The 24570-nt window shown below is 37.0% G+C and overlaps 1 long non-coding RNA gene across 4 annotated transcripts in view; it reads right to left on the reverse strand.

The window, feature by feature from the left end:
• The window catches only part of LOC110829915 (uncharacterized), a 588956-nt gene that overhangs the window by 477143 nt on the left and 87243 nt on the right, over positions 1-24570 (reverse strand). For 2 of the 4 annotated variants that reach the window (XR_015533605.1, XR_015533611.1), the window contains exon 1: positions 8930-9068. The exons of the other annotated variants lie outside the window; for them this stretch is intronic. This is a non-coding gene — a long non-coding RNA (uncharacterized LOC110829915). Of the gene's footprint in view, positions 1-8929; positions 9069-24570 lie in introns of those variants that run through there. 4 annotated transcript variants of the gene reach the window in all.

The raw sequence follows: 24570 nt of genomic DNA on the forward strand, positions 1-24570 counted from the left end.
TTGCTGACTGTCCATGAGGCCTAGTTATAGGGGCAAAATATATATATATATATATATATATATATATATATATACGAGGCGCGTCCCAAAAGTAAGTTTCCCTGGGGCCGTTTACAGAAACAAAACACAATTTCATGGAAATATTTATTGCAACAGATACAGCAAGTGTCCAGCTATTTTTCAACATATTCGCCACCGGAATTGAGACATTTGTCATACTGTGGGACCAACTTTTAATACCTGTGTCGTAGAAGTCTGCCGCCTGGGATTGGAACCACTGTGTGACAACCATCTCCGCCTCTCTGTCATTCTCAAAACGCTGACGCTGACCGGACAGGAATTTCTTGAGGTGTAGGAAAAGACGGAAATCACTGGGAGCGAGGTCCGGGCTGTAGGGTGGATGATTAAACACCTCCCAGCTGAACTCCTGCAGGAGACTTGCTGTCCGTCGAGCCGTGTGCGGCCTAGCGTTATCGTGCAGGAAGACAATACCGGCACTAAGCATCGTTGCAGCTGTTGAAGATGGAGGTTCTTATTCCAGCTCCCGCCGACTGTGAAGTGCGGTCAGTGATAAAGTTTTTGAATGCACAGAGCATAGCGCCGATCGAAATTCATCGTCAGCTGTGCCGGGTCTATGGGCCTAACGTTATGAGCAAGCAGATGGTGCGTCGCTGGTGCAGACAATTTTCAGCGACGGGCCATTCAGAACAAGCGGCGCGGGATGCTTAGTGCCGGTATTGTCTTCCTGCACGATAACGCTAGGCCGCACACGGCTCGACGGACAGCAAGTCTCCTGCAGGAGTTCAGCTGGGAGGTGTTTAATCATCCACCCTACAGCCCGGACCTCGCTCCCAGTGATTTCCATCTTTTCCTACACCTCAAGAAATTCCTGTCCGGTCAGCGTCAGCGTTTTGAGAATGACAGAGAGGCGGAGATGGTTGTCACACAGTGGTTCCAATCCCAGGCGGCAGACTTCTACGACACAGGTATTAAAAGTTGGTCCCACGGTATGACAAATGTCTCAATTCCGGTGGCGAATGTGTTGAAAAATAGCTGGACACTTGCTGTATCTGTTGCAATAAATATTTCCATGAAATTGTGTTTTGTTTCTGTAAACGGCCCCAGGGAAACTTACTTTGGGACGCGCCTCGTATATATATATATATATATATATATATATATACATATAATACAGTGACAACAGAAATTCAACAAAAATTTTGTAAACATGCAAAATTAACAGAAAAACACATACAACACTGACGATGTCTAGAAACCTTGTAGGAAAAATGCAAAATAAAATTTCTGTTAGACGCCAGTTTCAACATTGACAAAATAATTCTAGGTAAACCAAACAATCATTATAAAACTAAAAAGGAGAAAGCAAGAGTTACAGACAATAGCTTAACGTAGATTGGAAACATAACAAGAACGAAAGCAAATGAAAAATGGCATTGCCCTATGCCAGATGTTTAGCGTATGAAATGAATGTAAGGTAGAAACAGAAAGAAGTAAAAATAATGTCAGTGGGACTATTATCGAAACATCGCGATGAGGCAACATGACACAGGCCTTGCCTACTTCGGATTCTGCAACACCAAACAATGACTTTGAAAGAATGTGCCACGGCATGTTACTACAGCCTTATCTTTGTCTAGGTTTATCCATCGTCCGTTTTATTTAAACTCAAAAACCTTAAAACCTTGGAAATCACAATTTTTCTAAGGATGGATCTCCTTTCTTCTTCAAGTATAGGAGGGAATACAGTATTCTGGTGGACCCAGTAGACCAAGCTATTCCCGATCTAGCAAGTAAAACTTAATGACTGAAGACCATCGACAACGATATTCACAGAAGAACATGTCAAAGTTCCAAAATCATCCTCACCAACACGCGTTTTTTAAGCCTGTAAATATTATAGGTTTCGTAAATTTCTTCATTCTTTAGACCAGAGGATTTAAATATAAGCTTGATAGTGTTAACTACGTGGAACGTTGTAATTATTTTGAAGCTAAATTTGTTCTGCTAGTCAGTACATTCCGTCTTTGATAGAACCCAAAGGTTTGTTGCCACGTTCACAAGGGATCGCCACTAATGTCTATTCTGAACCAGAGAAATCCAATCCACACAATCAAAACTAATTTTCAATATAAATTTTGATACTAATATCAATAATGATTAATAATGAGGTCGATGGTGGTGAAGCAAACGTATGAACTTTTAAATTTTCATTTAATTTTTATTTTTAGTTATCCTGGAAATAACTTACGTTATTAAGAAACAGAGATGTTTGCAACTTTATTGAAAGAAATTATGTAAAACGGCAGTTCTGTTTTCAACGACATGTAGACCTAATTGTGTGCAAATACCGATAAAACATACTCACTCATTAGACCTACACTGGATTTTCGGACACAAAGATGGAGACAGAAATTACCTCCGAAACGTCGGCAAAAGTCTACCATACTACACGGCGTAACACGTCAAACGACAGCCATCATCATTACGTATCAAATTTATGGAACATTTTAAACATTTAAATCTCATTGGAAACTGTAAGTACCCCCTGCATTAATAATCAGTAACTGTTTATCGTGTATTATGTGCTTTATGTGATTCTCAGTCTAATGGGGATTACGTGTGAGATTTTAGGTTCAGATGACGGTGAGAATGACGATAATGTACGGAGTTTTGAAGGTGTGTTGACCCGTAGGGAGATTACGTTTTGGAAAACTTTCTGTCTCCTTCTCGAACCTGAAGATGGAGACTGTGTTTCTCAGAAACTTTGGTATCTACGTACGAGTCTTCGACATGGCGTCAAAGACATAACACTGTCAGCGGTTACTTAATAACTTTAACCGGTTAGTCTTTGTTATGGAGAAGTGTTGTGTTTTCTTTTAAGTAGGGACTGAATTTTAAATTTTATTTAGAAGAACTTCGTCTTCAAAGGATTAACTTCTGAAGTTTAAAATAAAAATTTTCTTTTCTTATGAAATAAATCTAGTAGTGAATAACATTTAAATTGTTAAACTTTCATTATTATGCAGTAAATATCAAAAGACATACAAATGGATTACTAAATGAACTAAATGTACATTTCCTTGCTAAACCCTGTTACACAGAATCGTTTCTGTTTAGTGGTATAACAAGGAAATTTCGTGGAAATACAACATACGGCATAATAGATGGATGACGTCAGAATGATGAATTCAGTTTCCTACCGACTATGGTCATTATAGCATGCCCAGTCATTCACGTTAGGCGGCAATACATAGAGTTAAGTCCATTAGAACGGTATTGTACGTGGCAAACTAATGGCTTTCCCCTGTTTGAAAATCCAGCGTAGCTTTATGATTGAATTATCATGTCAACACATATCCTGGGTAATTGAAAGTCCAGTGCCAGCGGAGAGGGCCGCTTCCATTTTAAGATCATAACATAATACTAGGTTATTTATTAGTCAAGATACATAGACCTTCTTGCTAACAGCAGACCTTGTGCTTATAACACAGAGCGGTCAGTAACTCTAGATTAGTAATATCTTGTTTTGTCCAGCACACTCTAAGCAAGGCACGCTTACGTTAATATTCGTGTTCCTAGAATCATTTTGTGTAAAGAACATAGAACAAATACGGACTAATTACTCGGAGGTGGTTATGTAACAAAGAATAAGTGATCTGTATAGTTGAGACTGGCAAAAATTCAGTTTCCTTCGATTCCTTCATATTTATGCACTTATAGTATTTGCAGATCTTACTGTAAATCTATTGTATGGTCCTATTATTATTATTTAGTGTTCTGTGTGACGACAGGTCCATATGAACAGGATCCTTCCATTCTTTTCTCGGACTGGGACCTGTTCATATACGTTCTTGGCAGATGATCCAGAAGTGGTTTGCCATTACCTTCTTCTGTGTGTGAATGGAGTAATTGTTGGGATGCCACGGAGGAAAACTCCGTGTTGCCTAGACCACGGCCTTGCCCAACACAAGTTATAAATTCAGGCACCGCCGGGAATCGAACCCGAGACCCCAGGATTACAAGGCCAGCGTTCTAACCGGTAGCAACCTATACAAATAGAAGAACATTTTTCTATCATGTCTTGAGATGACTGAGATTTTCATGGTTTTTCTCAGTCTCTTCAGGCAAATGTCAGGATAGTGCAAAAAATATGTCACAACCGCTTCCTTCCATATCCTTCATAAGTCATTTTCACATTATCCTACGATACAATATTGACAATTTCGCTAACATTGTCATAAATGAAATGTATACAATCCCATGTTAACAGCGACTGATTATGTTAAAGGAAATTATAAATTTGTGTATGAATTATTTGCCAGAGTAGCCAATAATCATTTTTAATAAATTTCTGTTAAATCTCAAAGCATTTTCCTCTCTTTTACAAAGTAACGGCCCACGTATCGATGAGAATAGGAGCATCTGGTTCCCATACCACATACGTTGAGGACCCCTGCTCTAAAGGATTAATTGTTTCAGTATTAATTATCAATCAGAAGCCATATGTCCTGACTGATAGCTGAAGAGGATGGTAGGTTTATTTCTGTAACTGCATCGCCGCTTTCAAAAAGAAGCTAATTCCTCAACAAGTTGCAAAGTTCAGGCGCCACGTCATGACTGCCCCACTGCTGATCAATGAACCGATGCAAATGCTGTGATGATTTCATCATTAAACAACGGAGAGTCATTAGTCCCAGAGCAAATCAGAAAATCGTTAAGTGAAATTGTTTAGGCTGCGGTGTAACATGATAGACCCATTAAACTGCAATTAATATCTCCTTTTATACGCAATGGTCAAACTGTTGCAGCTTGCTCAACGATGTTTTGAGGGTGCGGCGTAATGCGATCCACAAGTCTTGTATTCCCAGAGACGAAGGCTGTGATTGGTTATTGGTTTTAGGGTGACGATGAAAGCGGTGGGTGGTGACGTGGATGTTAAAAATAGCAGGGTGGGTTGTGCGTGAACGCTGTCTGATTGGTCAAAATGGAGCGGAATCTCTAGGGGCACATGAGGGCAACAGCCACCCTCTGGAACCCCCACGCGGTGCTGTGGAACACAGAAAAGCCACACAACTGTACATAACATTCTACTAACCATCTCGCGTGCACCAGGGTGTCAGTTGTGTTTGTTCCATATGTAGCAAAGCTGATGTTTCGTGTACCGATATAAGCCATTCTTTTATTTTCTCGCTTCTTCCTGCCTATTTTTAAGTGCAACCATGAGAAAACTGTTTGGGACTGTTACGGGCAGCTCTTGAGGGTCGCGATGGATGTCTTGAAAACGCCTTGCTGAAAACATTTGTCTCAGGTTTCAGTTCTGGAAAGCATTGTGATGTCACTCGCACGTCAAGTTTATCGCGTTTTACAATACCAAGTCATGAAGACGTATGGCGGAGTGAAGGTGTAGCTTCAATAATTTTTAATCTCTTCACTAGGTGGATATCAGTGGACGTCATCATAACCCGGACTCTTTACCCACTGAGAATAAGCCACTGGTAACCAGTAGTTACAAGGCTTTTCGGCACTCTGGGGCCAGTATCGATAACTCGCTGTGGAAAGAAAATATCTTTGTCCATACCGGGGAAAGAACCAGTGATTCAGTCAGCAATCAGTAATTTTACGAACTGGACTTTCGCTGCTCATGTATTCAGTCTAAGACATCGCTCTTAGATCTTTTCTTGTTCACAATTAAAATGTGTGCAATAGTCAAAGTTTACAGTTAGGATAGGGTTTCTTATAACAACTGCGCTTATGAAATATTTTCATTCATTACTACTGTATGTTTCTGGCAATGGTAATTACAATTAATATTACTGGAGTTCTGGGCTCTTATCTATTTTCTAATACTCTTAAAAATAACGTTCCCGTCCAGTGACTGAGGGCAAGTATCTAATGACTCAACTGATTATGTACTTTTCACCACAAAAGGACGAAATTTGTTAATTGAATAAAAATTTTCTTAGATATTATCCATCGTCTAGTAAATATAAAACGTAAAACGACGTTTCGGAGATGGGACTCTCTATCTAGTGGGCCCAACTGTGTAGGAACCTGAAGACGGAGATAGAGTCCCATCTCCGAAACGTCGTTTTACGTTTTATATTTACTAGACGATGGATAATATCCAAGAAAATTTTTATTCCATTGACTCTTCACCATCGTCAAGAAGTTTTAGATTTGATATACGAAATTTGTTCTTCTAAGAATATTAAGTTTGCAGAAAATATCTGTCTTCTAGCCCTAATAGTGGAGGCAGTAAGCATTATTAAATGTCCCTGAAACGTCTACCAGACTACACGGCACAACAACCCATAAGACATCCATCTTCAATATGGCAACCATGAGAACCTGAAAACTCACACGGATATACACACCAAAAAATTAAAGTTGAAGAGCTGAACAGCTTGGTTACTGCAGTATGACTGTAGGTTTGTGCATTCAAATCGCGAACGATCTGTGGCAGACTTAAATCAATATTAGGTATCCTACTTTTGTAGTTCTTCAGGGTGTTCTGAGATCAAGGCGCTTGGAATAAAGTAGAATTCATTTAAATCCGTTCCACATACTGAATTTACACTTAGTTGAAATCAATTGTAATATTATCCAATTATCTGGCATGAACAGTTTTCTAATGACAAATTCGGTCAGCCATTGATACATAATTTTAACACATTTGCAAGTACAATTGACCCATTCATTTTCAATTTTTAGTATTCCTACTGTAATTTGCATAAAAAATTCTGCGTTTGATGTGAAATGAAGGGAATTCATTTTAAATCCTGAACACTAAAGTAGACCCTTGTAGAAATTACAAATTTGTTTTCATGAGGTAACTACGCTGCCGTATACAAGTGAGTGAGATTTATCTTTATCCAGATACACGCATGTTAGGTTGTGAGTGAACTCATGAAGAGTGGGTACAAGTTGCCTAGGACCTACAATATCTCGTGTAAAATAATTGAAAAACAGATTTCACGATGCAAGAACTCGTGATTCTGTGTAAGTGATTTAACGTATTCTGTGTTAGACTATTAACACTTTAAGACCCTGACGTAACTAAATGTACCACCTAATTTAATAATCGATAACTTTGCCCACAAAGATTATCGTGTGTTGTGTCAGAATAAAGAGTGATTGTTCCCTTAAAGATCATTAACCAACTGATCTTTAAATTGTAATAGCTTTTTGTTTCCTTTGTGGTAGGAAACTGATTTTTAGATATTACGGAGATGAGGTTCCGGCTTCGAAGCCTTCTTTTCGACACAATAGTATTCTGAGAATGATTTTGTCTGGACCATCGAAATAATGAGATGAGGTTACGTTGGCAGAACGGAGACTGGCTGCTGAATGTGAGGAGTGAGGCAGAATCTCATGGGCCTCGTTGACGCAGTGCTGCTGATAGACGAGGGGGACCAGTGCTAATGATCGGGCTTCATCTACGGGGGAGCAGAGGAGCGACTGCCAGTGTTCATTCCGCACACGAGAACACGTGAGAAACGCCACCAGCTCGAACAGTAGGGTCGGAATTGAAAGTCGTGGTTGTTAAGACGATTCGATAAGACTCATCCTAAGTCGTCCCTTAGAAAGTGTTTGGTCATTAATTATCACCCACAGTTTGTGTGTTTTCCGAATCCGGAAGTCCAGCCCATATGCACAAGCTAAGTATTTATGTTTTTGACAACGGTGTCTTGTCGTAAACATTATAATATAGGATTTGAGGTTCCAAGGCGGTGAGTCTGAGTTGTTGCGCCGTGTAGTCTGGTAGAAGTTTAGCAACGTCTCGGAGGTCCCTGCTGCCTCCATCGTCCTGTTATGGAGGCAGCGAGTAAAGTATTTCCTCCACTGCTATCCGATTACAGAGACAGACCCAGTTTCCGAAACGTCGGATAACAAAAACGTACGACGACGGTCAATGTTCAAAAAATAATACTCATATTAAGAGCCCTGAAACTGTCCCTTATTTAAGAATTTTCTGCTATTCCTTGGTTTTAAGATCAGTCAAAAACGTAGGTTTGAAAATTTTGATAAATGAAAACTTAATTTGTGATATCCAGGAAAACGGCCAGGTTAATTGGAATAAATCTTTACGAAAGCTAAAATAAATTTTACGATGACAACCATCTGCCTGGTACATGTATTATTATTAACAATGGAACAACATGCTTTACTACCACTTATTTCTTTATTTACTGAACGTTGCAGTCACATGGTTAAACGCTCTCATGCTTCATATTCCGGAGGTCTCGAGTTTAAATTTCTGCCCGAAGATCGGCTATACTGAGCATCGTGGTTTTTTTACTCTCTAAAGGCAACACCGAAATATTAGGCTCAAACTTAAATTAGGTCAAGACCGCTACTCTAAAGCCCTTCACAATTCATTATTCACAAATAATCATATCATTCGTCTTTTTACATTCTAAACTGTTAACTTCGTTTGGAAAAACATAACAAGAAAATAAAAAAAATGATTTAGACATAGATTAATATAATATGGCACCATAACGTGGACTACTTTCAGAAAAATTGTACTAACAGCTGTTATGAGGGGACAAATTCACGTTGAGGACGTCTTGCGGGTTACTGACGGAATCTACTTACATGTCTTATTTAAGTCTTAGAATTAAGGGCAGACGTTTTCCGGAATGTAACTAATACAGACCTGCTTAAATTCGTAAATTTATGTGAATAATCACCGCAATTTTAAATATTATATAGACGAGGTTTTTTCGCTTTAAGAATTAACAACACAAAACGTTTCACTCAAATACAAAAACAGCAGCTTGAACAAGTGAGTGAAACGTATTCACGGCACAGTAAAAATCAGAAACATGAATTATATTTCATGAACATTACCCTTCCATGTTTATCTCGGCAAAATTAAATTTACAGGACTAAAAATGCAACTTACAGCATAGTCCTAACCAAAGCAGCTGCGACTCCGTTCTGCCAACGCAGGCAACCACTACGTAAACACAGGAACACAATACGGTACTTCAACCTTGAGAAGAGCAACAGAAGTTGCCTGTCCTAAACTAACGGCGTGCGTAAGGCAGGGTGAACTTAAGTCGACCCAGCAGAGAAAGTACGTTCGTTTTTTAACCACTGTAATGTGACGTCAGCAACTACGTTTACCCACTTCCGGAGTGCTCCTTGATACAATGCGTTGAGGTAAAACTCAGAGTGCGTCAGTTATGTAACCACCTGCCGGCAGAAATATGCGTATATCCGGTTTGGCCGAATGCCTATCCACTCAGGCGACCAGACCTATTTGAACTAACACGGTAATTCAAAGAACAAACTTAAAATACTGAATTTGTCCTCGAAACATATTGACCAGCTCTTTTACAATTCCACGTACTAGGTACCAAATATCCAAATATCATAGAGCAAGCTTACAAAAATACTTATTGACTAACAATAATAGTTCAATTCATTTATGTATTTCACCATCACATTTCACATGCACTGTTATTTCAATCAACGTTTTGTATTTTAACATTATTTTGCTTCTTTCTTCAATATGATTATTATTCGTTATTCTAGAATGTGCATCAGCTGCTAATGTCTACAGGAATTTTTTATCATTTCTTACATAAATTTTTCCTGACATTCGTATTTTATAATAAATATCATACTCTAAAAAAATTAATATATATTAATTTTATCTAATATAAGATCATGCATTCTCCCCTCTCTTATTTGTTAATCACAACTTTAATTTCCGTCATTGAAATAATTATTATAATCTAAATAAAGTACAATGCCCTAATTTGAACTTCTTACATTTTAACTCGTTCTTAGTTCGTAATTGGCTTTTGGTCGTTAAGTTAGCATGCAAATAAATAATGAATTATTAAATAATAATATGACATATAATCTAACTTTACACTTGCCGTTGTAAAAAATATTAAACTTAGGCAGCTCTTGTGTTATATGTGAAAGACGAGCATCCTTTTCTGGGAACTTATTATTCCATCGTCTGTTAATAACAAAGTCTTGCGTCTTCCGCCTTCCAATAATTTTCCTTCGCTGTCTCTCTGCTTAAGACTCTTTATCAGCACTGGAAGCCCTCGTGTGTCTCAACCAAACCGGATCTAACAGGAGACCAAGTAAGTAGAAGATGGTGGAGGGGGTAGAAGTCTTTTCAAAGTTTTGATGAGTCTATCGGATGCCATTATCCTAGAAGCTCCTGTCTGTACTTGAATTTTTTTAGTTAAAAACGTAGTAAGCCCCCATTCTTGAGAAACTTTTTTAATCATTCAAAGTCAATCAATCACCTAACCAGTCAAGCTTTAGACTTCAGAGGAAGCCAGACATGGAAGAGTAGAATAAATGAGATGTTTGCCAAACGGGAAACTTCACCAGAAACACAAAACTTGAATGCGCCATCCAAAACAGGGGATGAGGAAACGAACAAATGCTATCAAAATTTCCTGTCTTACGTATCAAGAAACTGAAATTTCATACTAAGGGTTATCAGTTCGAGTTGACAAGCAGCACACGGATGAATTCAGTTCATAATATAGCAATTCTTTTTCATGTTTATATATTTTAATAATTTTTTTTTCAAATTAAAAATATGCACCAGAAATCTACAAGATGATCAAAGATTTAAGTTGCAAAAAAGAATTAAAGCAAGAATTAATTAATACGAATATATAGAGAAATTATGTTTTATGATAATAACACTGTTTTCAGCAGCTTAAAATTTATTTCTTCGACATCAAAGAGATATATTTTACTGCACGATTAAAATGGAGTGGTCATATTGAAAATGTATTGTAAATTATGAAACCAAAGATTTACGCAAGTATTTATTTGTTTATTCAAGTTAGTTTACATTTAGTTATTGAAAAATCCATAACAACTGAGAATCGGACTTCTGTCCGTATGATATTTCTGACTGCGACCTGTGACCGCAGAAATAAGCTCCTGACGTTACGACATTAAGTCGTAAATCATACTGTTCATAAACTAATGCGATTAATAGAATATGATTTTACACTTTCGAAAGTTTTTCGGCGTATTTTATTCAGTGACTATCTTTCAGAAGAAAGGTACAGAATAAAGTATTCATTTAATCTACTTACTAAAAACATAAGTAGCTATCATTTGCGATACAGGGAGAATAAAAATATACGACAATAGCTTAAAACATTTGCTGTTTATGGATTTCACTAACATGTTTCTAAATATTGCAGTGCATTAAAGTTACATTAACCATAGTAGGATATCCTTTTAACAAATTTAAGAATTCCAAAAAATTAGCTAAAATAACCTTCTCATAATTTGAGATAAAATATTAGGTCTGTATAGTAGGAAGTGATAGTGACGTCAAGATTTATATTTCTTACTTTAAGCAATGAAGTAAGGAACTGTTTTTCTTCATGTTTTAAACGACAATGCGAAATTTTATTTTTGCCTGCATTACGGCGTTAAGATAGAAGAACTGGAGAAAGTTCAGAGTTTCATTCACTCGTTAAATATAACTTGTTTGGTTCCTTCAGAAACTACAGTGCAACATAAGAATTTCATGAGAGTGATTTAGGTTGAAAAATGTTTAACTCTTGCCAGTAAACGACACTTTGTCCCAAACCCACACGAAATGAAGCACCGGCTGAGATTTATGGCACAGTGGAACGAAACACACGGTGAATTGTAAAGTAGAAAACTTAAACCCTTTTTAGGCGCGTTCGCAAATCTGTAGAACGTCTATTAAAATCGCTCCTTTGCTTTGTCCGTCTGTCTTCACGCTTGAAACAACTCAAGATGAGACAATTCGATTTTTATGACATTTGCTATCGGAGAATTTTTGTGGAAAATTACAGAGTAATTAAAATTTGCAGCCAGATCGGAAACTTCCAATGACCAAATGCATAAATATGTTTTGAGTGTATAACAATATGGCTACAGACATTTATCCGTGGTCACCTTCTTTACCACAGGGATCATCCGTGTGTATCTTATCCATCTGTCAAATTATAAAGCCTAATACATGTAAATTCTCGAGCTTCCTGTTAAATCTTTTCTTTTGCGTTCAAATATTCCTTTCAGGAATATATTCTCAATACATGATTTTCCCTCACAATGCGAGAAATTCTAATTATTCTACAGATTAACTGTTGCTGTAAGATACTTTAAGGAAGACAGCAAATATTATTCCGAAGTTAATGCGTGAATATGAATCGAAGAGATAAAATAACTAGAGTTTGAAAAACCACTAAAACAGGCTTGCGTGACTAAAGATTTTGTGCTAAGAATCCAGGTCCTCAAGAAACTGCGTATTCCACCTCGTTAAAAGATACTGAAGAAAATTTATTCCTTGGTAAACTTGGGTACGCTTGTCACTGGTTGAGACACATGTAGAGTATGGACGGGATGCTAATTTATAGCTTTCAGTGTCACAAATAGCTCACGTAGCGGTATCCCGTTCTCCTCTTCACGAAGTCGCCTTTGGATATGGCTCAACACTGCCCCGTTTGAAAGGAGTGACAGTCAGTGCTCAGCTCTTTGCTTTCCATTCCACAGTACGTTTCCCAGACGCCGAATTGAACTCTGCACGCACCGACTCACACCCATCGTTTTCTTGCAGTACAGATGGAAGTAGTTTTCATCCAAGAAGTCTTCAAGTTTGAAAGTCAAACATTGCTGCATTCCAAGCAACTAACTGAATTTCCTGTTAAATCCGTACCATTAAAATTCAGAACGGTTAAAACTAAAATTCTCAGAAAATGCCAAGGTTAAATATTAGTTCAGTAACTGTGTTGGTTAACTGCGTTTGGTTTTACAGTGCGATGCCCGTGAATGTTTAAAAAAGTCGAAATTAATAACGACTATTTGCAAGCGTGAGTAATGTAACAAATTATAATTTTAAAATAAAATTAAGAAGTTTTGTCTCATGTCCTTCCTCACAAAGTTGAGGAGCTGCCGAGACTTGTAATTTTATGAAGATTAATACTATGCATGAACCGTATTGATTTAGATGGCTCACTTCTGGGTTGTATTTTCAGGGCGATAAGCCTTGAAGATGAGGGCAGAAAGTACATCTGAAATGTCCATAGTCTTCTACCATACCACACGGTGCTACAACCCAGAATACAGCAATTTTCATAATCGCCGGCGTGAGAACATAGAATCTTACAATCCAATTTTTAAAATTAGGCTACCATACTATATTTTATTATCTATTTGAACTAATTCGTGGTCCTGGCTAATGTAAATGTTTCATTTATATTTTAAGTTAATAACTTTGTATTTTTTAAAATGTTTTCCCTATTTGCCTATGCACATTTAAATCTTTTGTATGTGACATCCTGTGGACGTTAAAATTCAGTCTCCATAAATTTACAACCTCCAGATGCAGTACTTTCAATTCACAATCCTACTCAATTTTTTTAGTAGTTATTTATGAAATTTTCATCTTCCTGTTATACAGGATAAGAATCAGCACTGAACTAATAATATTTTCATCGTACGAAATATCCTGTGATGTTTTAACGGTACGTATTTCTTCCCTGCTGTCATATCTCTAGCCACCCAAGCATCCATCACACAGCCAAGGGTTGTGTTATAAAGCAGAGATCAAAAACGCTGTGTATATACAGAATTGTAAACCCTACCTTTTGACTTACAGACCTCATCAGTCTTAGAGACATCTGCATTGAAATGTTGATTCAGTGTGGCATATAAACGAAAGGGGATAATAAACCGAACTGAAGGTTAATTTTTACAGCTGAGACGTACGTGGGTAAAGGACATCTGAATATGTAGTTTGTAGGTTGCACGAGAAAGCCAGCCAGAATAAAATGACCTAAGGTGGTTTCGTGAAACGCATGACTAAATCCATAACATTTTATATCTGATTCTATGCTAAGAATGACTAAACACAGTTTCAAATAGTGCCCTAATCACATATGATCTGATGATGAGATATGTATTATATATTTTTGTAACTGTATTCATTTTTGTGGAATGCGGAAATGCATGTGTAATCCTAGGACTGTCCACCAATCAAGAATTACGTCATACAAATAATTCATTTTCTGATTTTCATTCCTCTACTATTCCTTACAAAGTCATTCATAAAAACTATTCAATTTATTTGTATTTGTTGTCTATTTAACGACGCTGTCATAACCTACACAACATCGAATGATAACATGTTTAATGAATAATAATTGGAAAATATATAACATAAATAAAATTGTAAGTTATTATCGCGGCATCTACTTCCAGGGCCTAAAGATAACCACTCCACAAAAAATTCCTTTTTTCAAACCACAGGACTAAAAGCAGAAAATTATTTGAGGATTTCTGTCTTCTGGGTTGTTGCGCTGTGTAGTCTGGTCGATGTTAACCAACGTTTCAGAGGTCATACTGCCTCCGTTATCAGGTCGATGAATTCAGAAGACAGAAATCTTCATACTCACCGCTGTGAAAACTTCAAATCATACATAGAAAATTATTTCTTTGTGTTAACATTTTCTCTAATATTATTATGATATTTAAAACTTCACTATGTACAGTGTAGCTCTAGAAAATTCGAAGGTGGTGTTTGGCTATCGCCAAATTTTGGAAAATAAGCACACATATCTGTGTATCATATATTCATTTTTTGACTCAAAAAAGCCACTGCCTCTTTCCGGCGCAAACTGAAGTACTAATAACGTTTTCATCTCTGGATATGGAAGAATTGTTCTAGGATATCCATATCAGTTATGTCGTAGTTACAGCACTTTCAGACTACTTTATCACGGCCGTCTCAACATAAGCTATTTTTTATTTGTGAGATTTGAGGTTTCCGCTGAGGTGACAAAGTTTCTTTTTTTTTTGAGGGGAGCGTTGCTGGCACCGTGCGGATTCTGACATCTACCGACCAGTCCTCACGGCACCTGAACCAGAACATCATTCAATAGTTTTTATTTATTTACTTGTAAGTCAATTCTGCAAATGATTCAGGCATTCAAAACAGGTATGGACATACTTGAATATATATTATATTATCACACGGTAGCTACAATATAATCGGTTATGAATGCATAAATATTTTCACATACTTACACAAAGAACGGGGACTAGTGAACTAGAAACTTTATTTTTCGATACAGTGCATTCAAGTCTATGCCTCAGAAATTTTAGTGCATTTTCGACAAAATTCTCCTGTTTTCAACTGCACGTGAGATTCACCTGATATGACATTACAGACGTCTTGACATGAGGAGACAAACGCGAGCAAAGGCAAAGCTCACCCAGCATACTGAATGCTATTACACAACATTTGTACCGGTCAGATTAGAAGGACACACTTTCATAAAACACTCCTTTCGCTTTCAATTTGCATACCCCCCGCTCTTCTAAAATACCCATCTTGATTGTAACAACTCTTTTTCTCTTTTTTCTTCATTCCCATTCAAGAGTCAGTTCTCCTCTGCTACCTTGAAGTCATTAACTCATTACACAAAATCTCCTTTAAAGAGCTTCTAAATGACGTGCTTAAAAGCAACAGAGCGAAACCTCCGTACGTTTGTTCATTTGTTACTTTTACTAAACGAGCAACAAGATTAGCGACCTTCACCCACTGACCCTCTTTCATATAGATAATACTTGCCACACTCGTGATAAATTTGAAAATGAACAGGCGCCTTTCACATGTTCAGAATTTAAATGATTTCTTTGGTTCTCAACAGCAACAAGCAGATAACAGCTTACTACATCGTAACTGCGCTGGGCACCGTACAACTCATGCAGTTAGTAAAAACCCAATAACAACACAAACGAAACATCCAGTTTAGTAAGTTCGTATTAATAAAATTTTCTCAAATTATAAAACCTATATTAAGAACGCTAATTATAATTGTTATGGAATTAATTTATTCGTCACAGTACACGGACTTGGATCAATACTCTGAACTGAAATTTATGTTTGCGCTTGGGTTTCAAACCTATGATTTATTTATGAGCAGATAGGCTTTGGTTTTACATTGTCTGAAATGTATTACTACACGTGGAAGATCCTGGTGGTAACGTTTACGCAGCGTATGCCTATGTTATATGATATTCTTATTATTTCAGCTAGAAGCATTCAGGAGTCAGGTTTTGGAAATATTGAACATGGAAACATTTGCATTCCGATATCTCTCCAGTCCTGTTTATAATGATACTAAATATCGTTCTACTGTTCTTGGAACGTCGGCATTGGTATCCCTGTTGGGAAAATTCGTAAATTTCCGATATTCAATTTTCCTTTCAGTTGCTACTAACGCAGTCTGTAATTATGTAATGACCTTGGACACTGGATTCTATTGGTTTAGGGTAGGGTTGAAAGACGAACTCTTGTTCAAAACAAAAGAAATTTCTTGACGAGCTGAATTACTATCGGTTTATCAAGACATCGGGAGTCTTTTTTTTAAAGTAATCTGAAGCTGTCGATTGCTAGCGCATCTGTTTAGTATTTGGAAGATTCTTCCTGGTTTCAAAACTTCATCTTGTGACCGGTTAGCCTCATATATTTTAGCTTTTTTCCTTTAATCCCTCCAGATGAGTACTAGAACAGTTTCTTAAAATAGATCACCATCACTACCGGATCGCTTTTAATCTATTCTTCAAAATAAGCGTCTTGTCTTTCGGGACTACATAATCTTAATATTTTAAAAATGTTGTTAGTAACCAAATAAATCTGATCAACCTTAAAATGTCTTCAACTGGTAAAAATCTTAAAATTTTACTGATAACGTATGGGGAAATTTCCAGCAACAAATTACGTCTATGTTACGCAAATTTCTATTACAATATACACCAATTATTAGGTTTAATTATTTAGTATGCAGACGGGCAATATCGCTTAATTGTGATTCTCAGTTTAAATAGCCACCTTTCTTTAAGATCATATATTCAGAAGATGCAAATTATAGTGATAAAAGTGTATGATTGCCTATAATCTTTTTGAGATCATGAAGTGGCATGCACTCTATTTCTTCTTGAATAGCCGAACAATAATATTTTGAAATCATTCCCTTTACACCTCGTACATAAATAGATTTCTACACCACTTTAATAGTCACAATATACCATAACACTGTGTTTTGAGTGAGGCCGAAACAGGGGTAAAGAATTGTCCCACATCTCTTGTGATTCTGTAAACAGACCCACAAAATTTTTCGAACTCTGTATTTATATACTGTCTATTGCAAGTGTCATACGGGCATCAGCAAATTTCTTGTACATATCTCAAATATTTGGACTTAAAGTGTATAAGGAGGAAAGGGGATGTTTGGGTTTAATCTTCAGATATATGATGGATGGTCATGAAACAGAACGCAAAAACATCAAAGAGAGAATCTCTCCGTGTATGGACATTTTCAAAACAAACTCAGTTTAGTTTAATCACCCCCTTAGGAATCATCTATATTACATCTTTCACGAAGGGTAAGAATGAAAACGATTTGGGGCTTGCAAAACGAAGCAACAGAAAGAGGCTCCTATGTTCCTCCCTTGAGGAATGTCGCTCCCGTTCGTACATCGTAAACAAGAATAAGGAAAAGAACATGATTTGACAGTATTCAGTGAAATCGTATTTTGTTAAGAATAAACACTGTACACAAAACCTTGAATACCGAACCAGCACTAGAGACCGTTACACAGTAGACTTGTTGATGAACTTAATTCCACGAATCACGGGATTGAATTCCATGAAGGTTACCGCATTCCATCTTCAGTATCTGTTTCATCAAAAATTATATAGGCCTTTGGACTACGGCAACACAAAACTTCGTACCTGCGTATGTAATATCTGTAGATTACATGTGAGAATTTTTTTGTTTTATTTCGCTCAGCAACTCACATGACATTACATTTTATTTGACTAAACAAATTAAATTTCTAAAAATACATCAGTCCTTATTTATGTAGCAGGTATCATCTTGACGAGTGTGTAGTAAATCAAGAAAGCAATGTAAACATCTGACATGAAGAAATTCTTCCCTATTTTCATGAAATTTTTAATATAATGTTTAGATTTCCTAAATTAGAGAGAGAGAGTTTGTATTATTAAATGAATAATAAAGCAAGTAAGCAACGTGTAATGAAACAGAACTATTCAAAATTAGTAAATAGGTAAATAATTCATCTCAAAGTAAATCTTAAACATATAATTTTTTTAATTAAGGAAAGTAAAACTCTTAAAAGACCTCCTTTTGACACTTCTATTCCACTTTTTAATTATTTTTTTCTTAAATGAGTTATTCAGTAGCCTATCTTTAATGTTTGTTAAGGTCTTAAGCCAAACGTAATTTGTATTAACTTAAGACCATGTTTCCCAGTACTAAATACATTTTGGAATCTGTTTTAAATACTTTATTAGCTTTCTAATTCTTATTTATTAGTTACTTTTGCAAAAAATATTTTAAATAGATGAATAGCTCATATTAATACGTTGTACGGATTAAGTTAAGATCTATGATAGATAACCACTGACGTCAAAAGATACATATGAGCACACATTATAAATTCCGATGTTCTAAAGTCATGACATCACGAACAATGCGGGCCTTGTGTCATCTGTAGTTCAGTAGTCCGATGTAGTTGAGTAAACTTGGCGGTGCATGAAGCAATGGACTCGTGGTCAAATTTGTTGTATTGAATGTGTCTGTCCCTTTCAGACCTTGAACACACAACTTTGTAGATCTGGAACAGATTTATGCGTTGCTACATGTAACAACAGACAGTCGTTTGAGTTCCGTGATGCACGAACCGACAAAAGCCCGAATGAGGAGTGGAATGAGACAAAGGAGAATGGTGATTAGAACGTAATGACTGGGGCGGAAAAGAAATACGAGAAGTAAGAGAGGGAAGATCGGAATAAAGAACAAGTGAGAAGAAGGAGAATAAGCAGTATAATAAGAAGAATGTGTTAGGAAGGAAAGGGGGGAGGAAGACAATGCAAAAGTGATAATGTAGAGAAGTCACATAATATGGAGAGCGAGGTGGAAATTAAGGAAATGAAAAATAGGAGAATGAGAAACAGAAGGAAAATAAGAGGGATAACGAGAAGAAAATTAATATGCAAAATAGTAAAAAGAACAAAAAAGGGTGAATTATATAAGCAGGTAGAGGTAAATAAGAAACGAAGAAAAATGAGGAGAAGATATATAATAAAAAACCAGAAGAAACAGAAAAGGAGACCGTATAGAATAAGAGGAAGACAACGATGTGAAAGACAAAAAGAGAACAAAGGAAAGGAAAGCAGAATTTGTAAAGTACAAAGGAAAATGAAGAAGGCGAAAAGACAAATAAGGGTAAGAAGAGCGGTATAGGTAGAATAAGGAAGGAAGGAAGGAAGGAGGGCTGGTGTGAACGAGGTAGGGCTACAACTAGATATGAAAGAAACTACATACTTTAAAAACTAATTGAATTTAGTCACGCAATGAAGCAACATGCGGTCGTGTTACCTCGTCAGGTTGTAATCAGAACACTTTATACTGGCTTCAGAAATAATATCTACGCACTTGAATTAGTTGCACATACCAACCGATGAGGTAGCTTTCATGTCAAGGCGCCAGATTCGAATCCCTGTCTAAAACCATACTTTTCTACAGTCTCACTAGGTTAATTCAAAGGTAGAAAGTATCTTATTTACACAACAACTATCTTCTGGGAGCCGAGAAACTAATCTGGGATCCCACGTTCACGAAGCAGCAGGACAAACCACTCACTGCAACTTTCGGTGTCTCCTTCCACATCCTTGCAGTTTTATCATTTTGCTGCATCTCATTCGGAAATACCTAACTGCAGAGCTCCAGAGTTAAAAAAAAATACATAATCAGCAAACTTACAGTCTATATATTGCTCCCTACATTGCTCAGCTCAACTTCCATCTACCCTATTTCATCTTGGTCATAAAACAAAGTAGAGGATTTCAGTGCTCCTGCTTTTTATTGGGGAAGTTAGGATTCAGTTCTCATCAGAATAACAGCAAGTCCAAAGCTTTTTTGTTTATTTCCTAATAACATTCAAGCAATTAATGGGGTAGGACTTAACATGAACTACGGAAGGACCTTTCAGATTTTTTTCCAATTTTACTGTATTCACACATTTTTCGCTATGCAATTTATGGAGTTGAGAAGGTGTCGTTGAATGAATTAAGTAGCACGACATTTAAGGTCATTCACATAAAGGATTTTTCGATTTTTCATTCTGTTCAAATGTAACACGAACACTGATTCAGTTCATCTGAAAAAATAAAATTTCGCTTCATGTTTAATGGACGTACGTTTTCTATGAACAAGGATTCAGCGAAACAAATAATTGAACCACTTGCGGAAGTAATTTGAATAAGGACATGCACTGAGGCCTATTTTACATATTTCTATTGAATGTTAATTAGCAGTAAGTTATTATGCGATATTTAACTAAGTAAAACTTAATCTCTGAAGCCGGCGACAGAACCCTAGACTTTCCGCTAACCATCTTAGCGAATTAATAGGAAAGTTGGCAGATTTTTCCACTTTTTCTGCACAGAAAATATTATAAACAGCATCCAGATTACGTAGACTCAAATATCACAGTCCTTGAGAATATACGATATCGTAATTGTCTCTCGCATAGCCAAGGAATTTCTCATATTTTATGGAACCTGAACTTTCATCAACTTAGTTGGCTGTCTTCTATGTTATAGCGCAGTTTACCAAAGTTTCAGAGTTCCTTGCTGTCTCCATCAAGACGATGACCAGACTACATGGCGCTACAATCAAGCAGACAGCCACCTTCGGACTCATAGCCGTGAAAACGTCAAATCATACTATTTCATGACTTTGTTCACAAGATCCAGATGAATTTAGCTTACATCCCCACATCCTATTTATGTTAGATTAATTTTATTATTATCCTCCCACCAACGCCTAGGTGTTACAAATTATCTCTTCCTTTCACGTTTTCCAGATTCAGTTTTGTATGGGCCTACAATTTTCTTCCCCCCACATCATACCTGATTGCCCCGCCCATTTCATCTTCCTTAATTTGATCATGCTTAAAATATCCGTGAAAAATAGCCCTATGAAGCACAAAGCTTTCCGTTATCTACTTGTTCCATCCTCGTGGTACTTCCTCTCTGTTAGGTACATAAAAGCTACACACTTTCTCATGAAACTAAAACATCGTTTAATCACTTACTGTTTTATGAGATTTTACTTTTCACTACCGTTTGTCCTACATCCTTCCACTTATTTTTAAACTGTAGAACGCACAGTATCGTCCTTCGGTCCAGAAATATTAGAACATATTTAAGATGTTAGATAAGGTTTAATGAGTATGTAAAATGTGCCTTCAGATTCACGATATTGTGTGAAAAGAAAAAATATAAACTGGATAATTTTGTTTACGGAAATGACTGCTGTTTTATCTGAGAATCATACAATGCTCATAAATAAACTCGGCGGCTAAAATGCAAAGTTGCTGAATTCTGAATTATTTTATAAGTTGCTACTTACCTGCACTGTTCATTGAAGAGTTAAAGGGATAAATTCACTTGTGTTACCAAAATATATTTTTGCAAATTCAGATTATTTTATGTTAACATCAAATTTGCCTTCTGTCTGGTAAACCACAGAAAAAATTGTACAGATTTCGGTTGCTGAATAAAACTGATTCCCAGCTCTGCAGATCATCGTTTTATTTATTGTAATGCAACCAAATATTATGACATCACAACTTTTATAATCGATAGTAATTATTGAATATCACTTAAATAACGTTCACAGCGAATAAAGGTTATCTTTAAAGAACCTTATAGAAGTCAATTGAGGTTGGAAGTTTAAATGAACCTTTGTTTTCAGATGTCAGAAAACGGAACATTTATATTTCACAGGTGCCAGCCGAGGCAGCTGTAATGGGCAATGGCGCAATGGTAACCCCACGATCCACATAAAAAGCCTTTCGTAAAATTTGCTCTAGGGTCCACGTCTTAAATCTGCCCTATCCCGGTCCCTAATGTTAACGCAACGATATACGTTTCACGAGTTATGCGACAATCATACGTCGGAGTTGAGAAGGACTGGCCTGATAAAAGAAAAGGAAGCCATTAATTGACTCATCAGAAGAAGTCTGAAGATGCTGTCGGTGATCAAGTCAGTAGACAATTACAAGTGAAGGGTGAAATAGTTCCCATTGAAGGGGAAGGATGATAGAACTACCCCTTGTGTTCCAAAATGAAGAGAGGGAAAGCTTAATGAAGACAACCCTATCTTTGACAAGAACAGAAAATTGCAAGGAAGACAACAGGATGTGATGTAGTCTTATGAACAAACTGTGTCGGACTCCTGGAAAGCTGTTAACGCTGTGTTGACCATCCTCTGAGCTTACTCGCTAGAAATCATGCCTACACATCCTTTTAAATTTCTTTGAATTTTATGATCACCTTTCACTTTCATTGCACGTCTGTCAAATATATTATTAACACTTGCCTGATAGAAAAAAATTCTCTGAAATTTCATGGTAATGGCTGATTTATTAGAGCTTAAACTAGTATTGCACGTTGGCTAACTTTTGTTGGTTACTGTCTATGAGTCTGAGGTATAATTAACAAACATGACTATCGGAGCGCTTTACTCCAGTTTTCAGCTGACTGGACAGTTCCAGAGTTGAGTAGGTCTAATGTCCTAGTATTTAAATGATTCGTGGTTCGATCCTAGCAGCCCCCAAAAATCTTAAAATGAAACATTGTACAATATCTGTCGCTGTAAAGGTAATCGTCTGGATATAGTAGTAGGGCAAACTCCATAAACGTCTTGTACTTAAAATGTGTTTCGGGTAATGTTCCACATAATTCCACAATGTTCCATAATGATGGGTTTGTGTGTAGCATGCTGTTAACATAAAGTGTCAAATATTCGGTGCGTTCCCTTCGTATTAGGATTTGGTTGAATGTGGGATGCGCTGTCCCTCGATTTCAACACTGAAGAATCCTATTCTCTTAGGTCCTTTTATTGAAAGTTGAAAAAAAAATAAGAAGATAAAATCTTTTCTACCGAAGACTTTCGTTTCGCTTCCAACTTCAACATTGGGTGACGAGATAAGAAAATCGATTTCAGCCATGTTACGTGGACTTTAGAATGACCGTCATTGTCACGTGTGAGTGTGTTGGCCAAGGTGCTGGTTGCAAGCGGAGACGTGATTTTCTAAGACGCGCGAAACCTAATTCTGCGTTCAATTGCTTCAACGATCGGCAATAGTCTACAGCAGGGTGGTCCAACTTTTTTCCTCGCTCGGGCCAGAAAAGCTTTCCTGTTGGACCCAAAGGCCAAGAAACCCCTACTGTCACTATTTTTGCATTGTCCTTATCTTTAATAATACTTATTCAGAAATGACAAATTACCATTGCGTATCCTGAAATATAAATTTTATTTAAATATGTACAAACTACTATAGAGTTGTATATATTATTTTAAATTTTCTCCTGCAACATCTTGTATCTCTCACAATTTTTACCTGAAAAACTTGCACAAATTATTTGAACTCCGCTATTTTAACAGCTTGTATTTGATACAATAACAATTTGTACCAGTAGAACGAACATCTTATGCTTTTAAATCCAATGGCTTTAGTGAGAGCTCTGAGCATAATGCTCTTTTACCAGCGACGGAACATCAACTTCGAAATAAATTGGTTTGTACTAACTATTAACAAATTAACAAATAATTTCGAGGGCCGGATTACAAGTGGTCGCGGGCCCGATCCGGCCCGCGGGCCGCCAGTTTGATCACAGTGGTCTACAGTATTAGAAATAATGAATGGTGTAGAAATTCTTGCGAAAATTATGTGTAAACCACATTTAAAGCCCAATAATAAATGTATGACCAAGGATTGTCATTGGCTAACTTAGGAAAATAGTTTCAATGACTGGTGACATTGTCATGCGACCTGTCCCTTGCCTTCTCTGCTACCCTTGAGAGTCAACGAACTACGTAAACAATCAAAAGCTGTTTCCGACGAAATCGGTAACTCTCATTCAGACGGGGTATACTAATTACTTTACTTATTATTATTATTTTTACGCACAAGGTTTAATTATGGGTTTCGTATGATTCTCACAGTAAATAGTGATTATTTCCTCAAGGAATGGCTACGGAACTGAAACATTGCAGCCAACGTCTCAAGGAGAACCGAGGCATTTTCACTAAGACTGCCAGACCTGTCGAAAACACAGACCACATTTTCTGACAGCCACTACACTGAGTCAAAACAGCGAGAAATTTTGTAGTGATCCTTGATACTCAAGTGGCCTGGATGGCGCACGTAAACCAGGTTGGAAGAATGGAGCTCAAATATTGGGCATTCGTGGCCCCGTCTTTGGAAGGAGAAGTAACCTGTTCATCAGAAACGGTGTGCTGCTTTACAAGAAGCTCATCCGTCGTATGATGCACTACGCATGCCTCATGTGGAGGCCTATTGCTCTCGGTGATGTTCGGAAGCTGCAAGTGTTGCAGACCAAGAGTCTTCGCATTGCAACTTGATTTGTTGTTAGCACTGAAATTCCTGAAGAGCTGGATTACATTCTAA

Source organism: Zootermopsis nevadensis, unplaced genomic scaffold (assembly GCF_977971745.1).
Source record: "Zootermopsis nevadensis isolate Lab colony 2312 unplaced genomic scaffold, Znev_1.0 Znev_ptg000001l, whole genome shotgun sequence".
Classification (NCBI taxonomy): Eukaryota; Metazoa; Arthropoda; class Insecta; order Blattodea; family Termopsidae; genus Zootermopsis; species Zootermopsis nevadensis.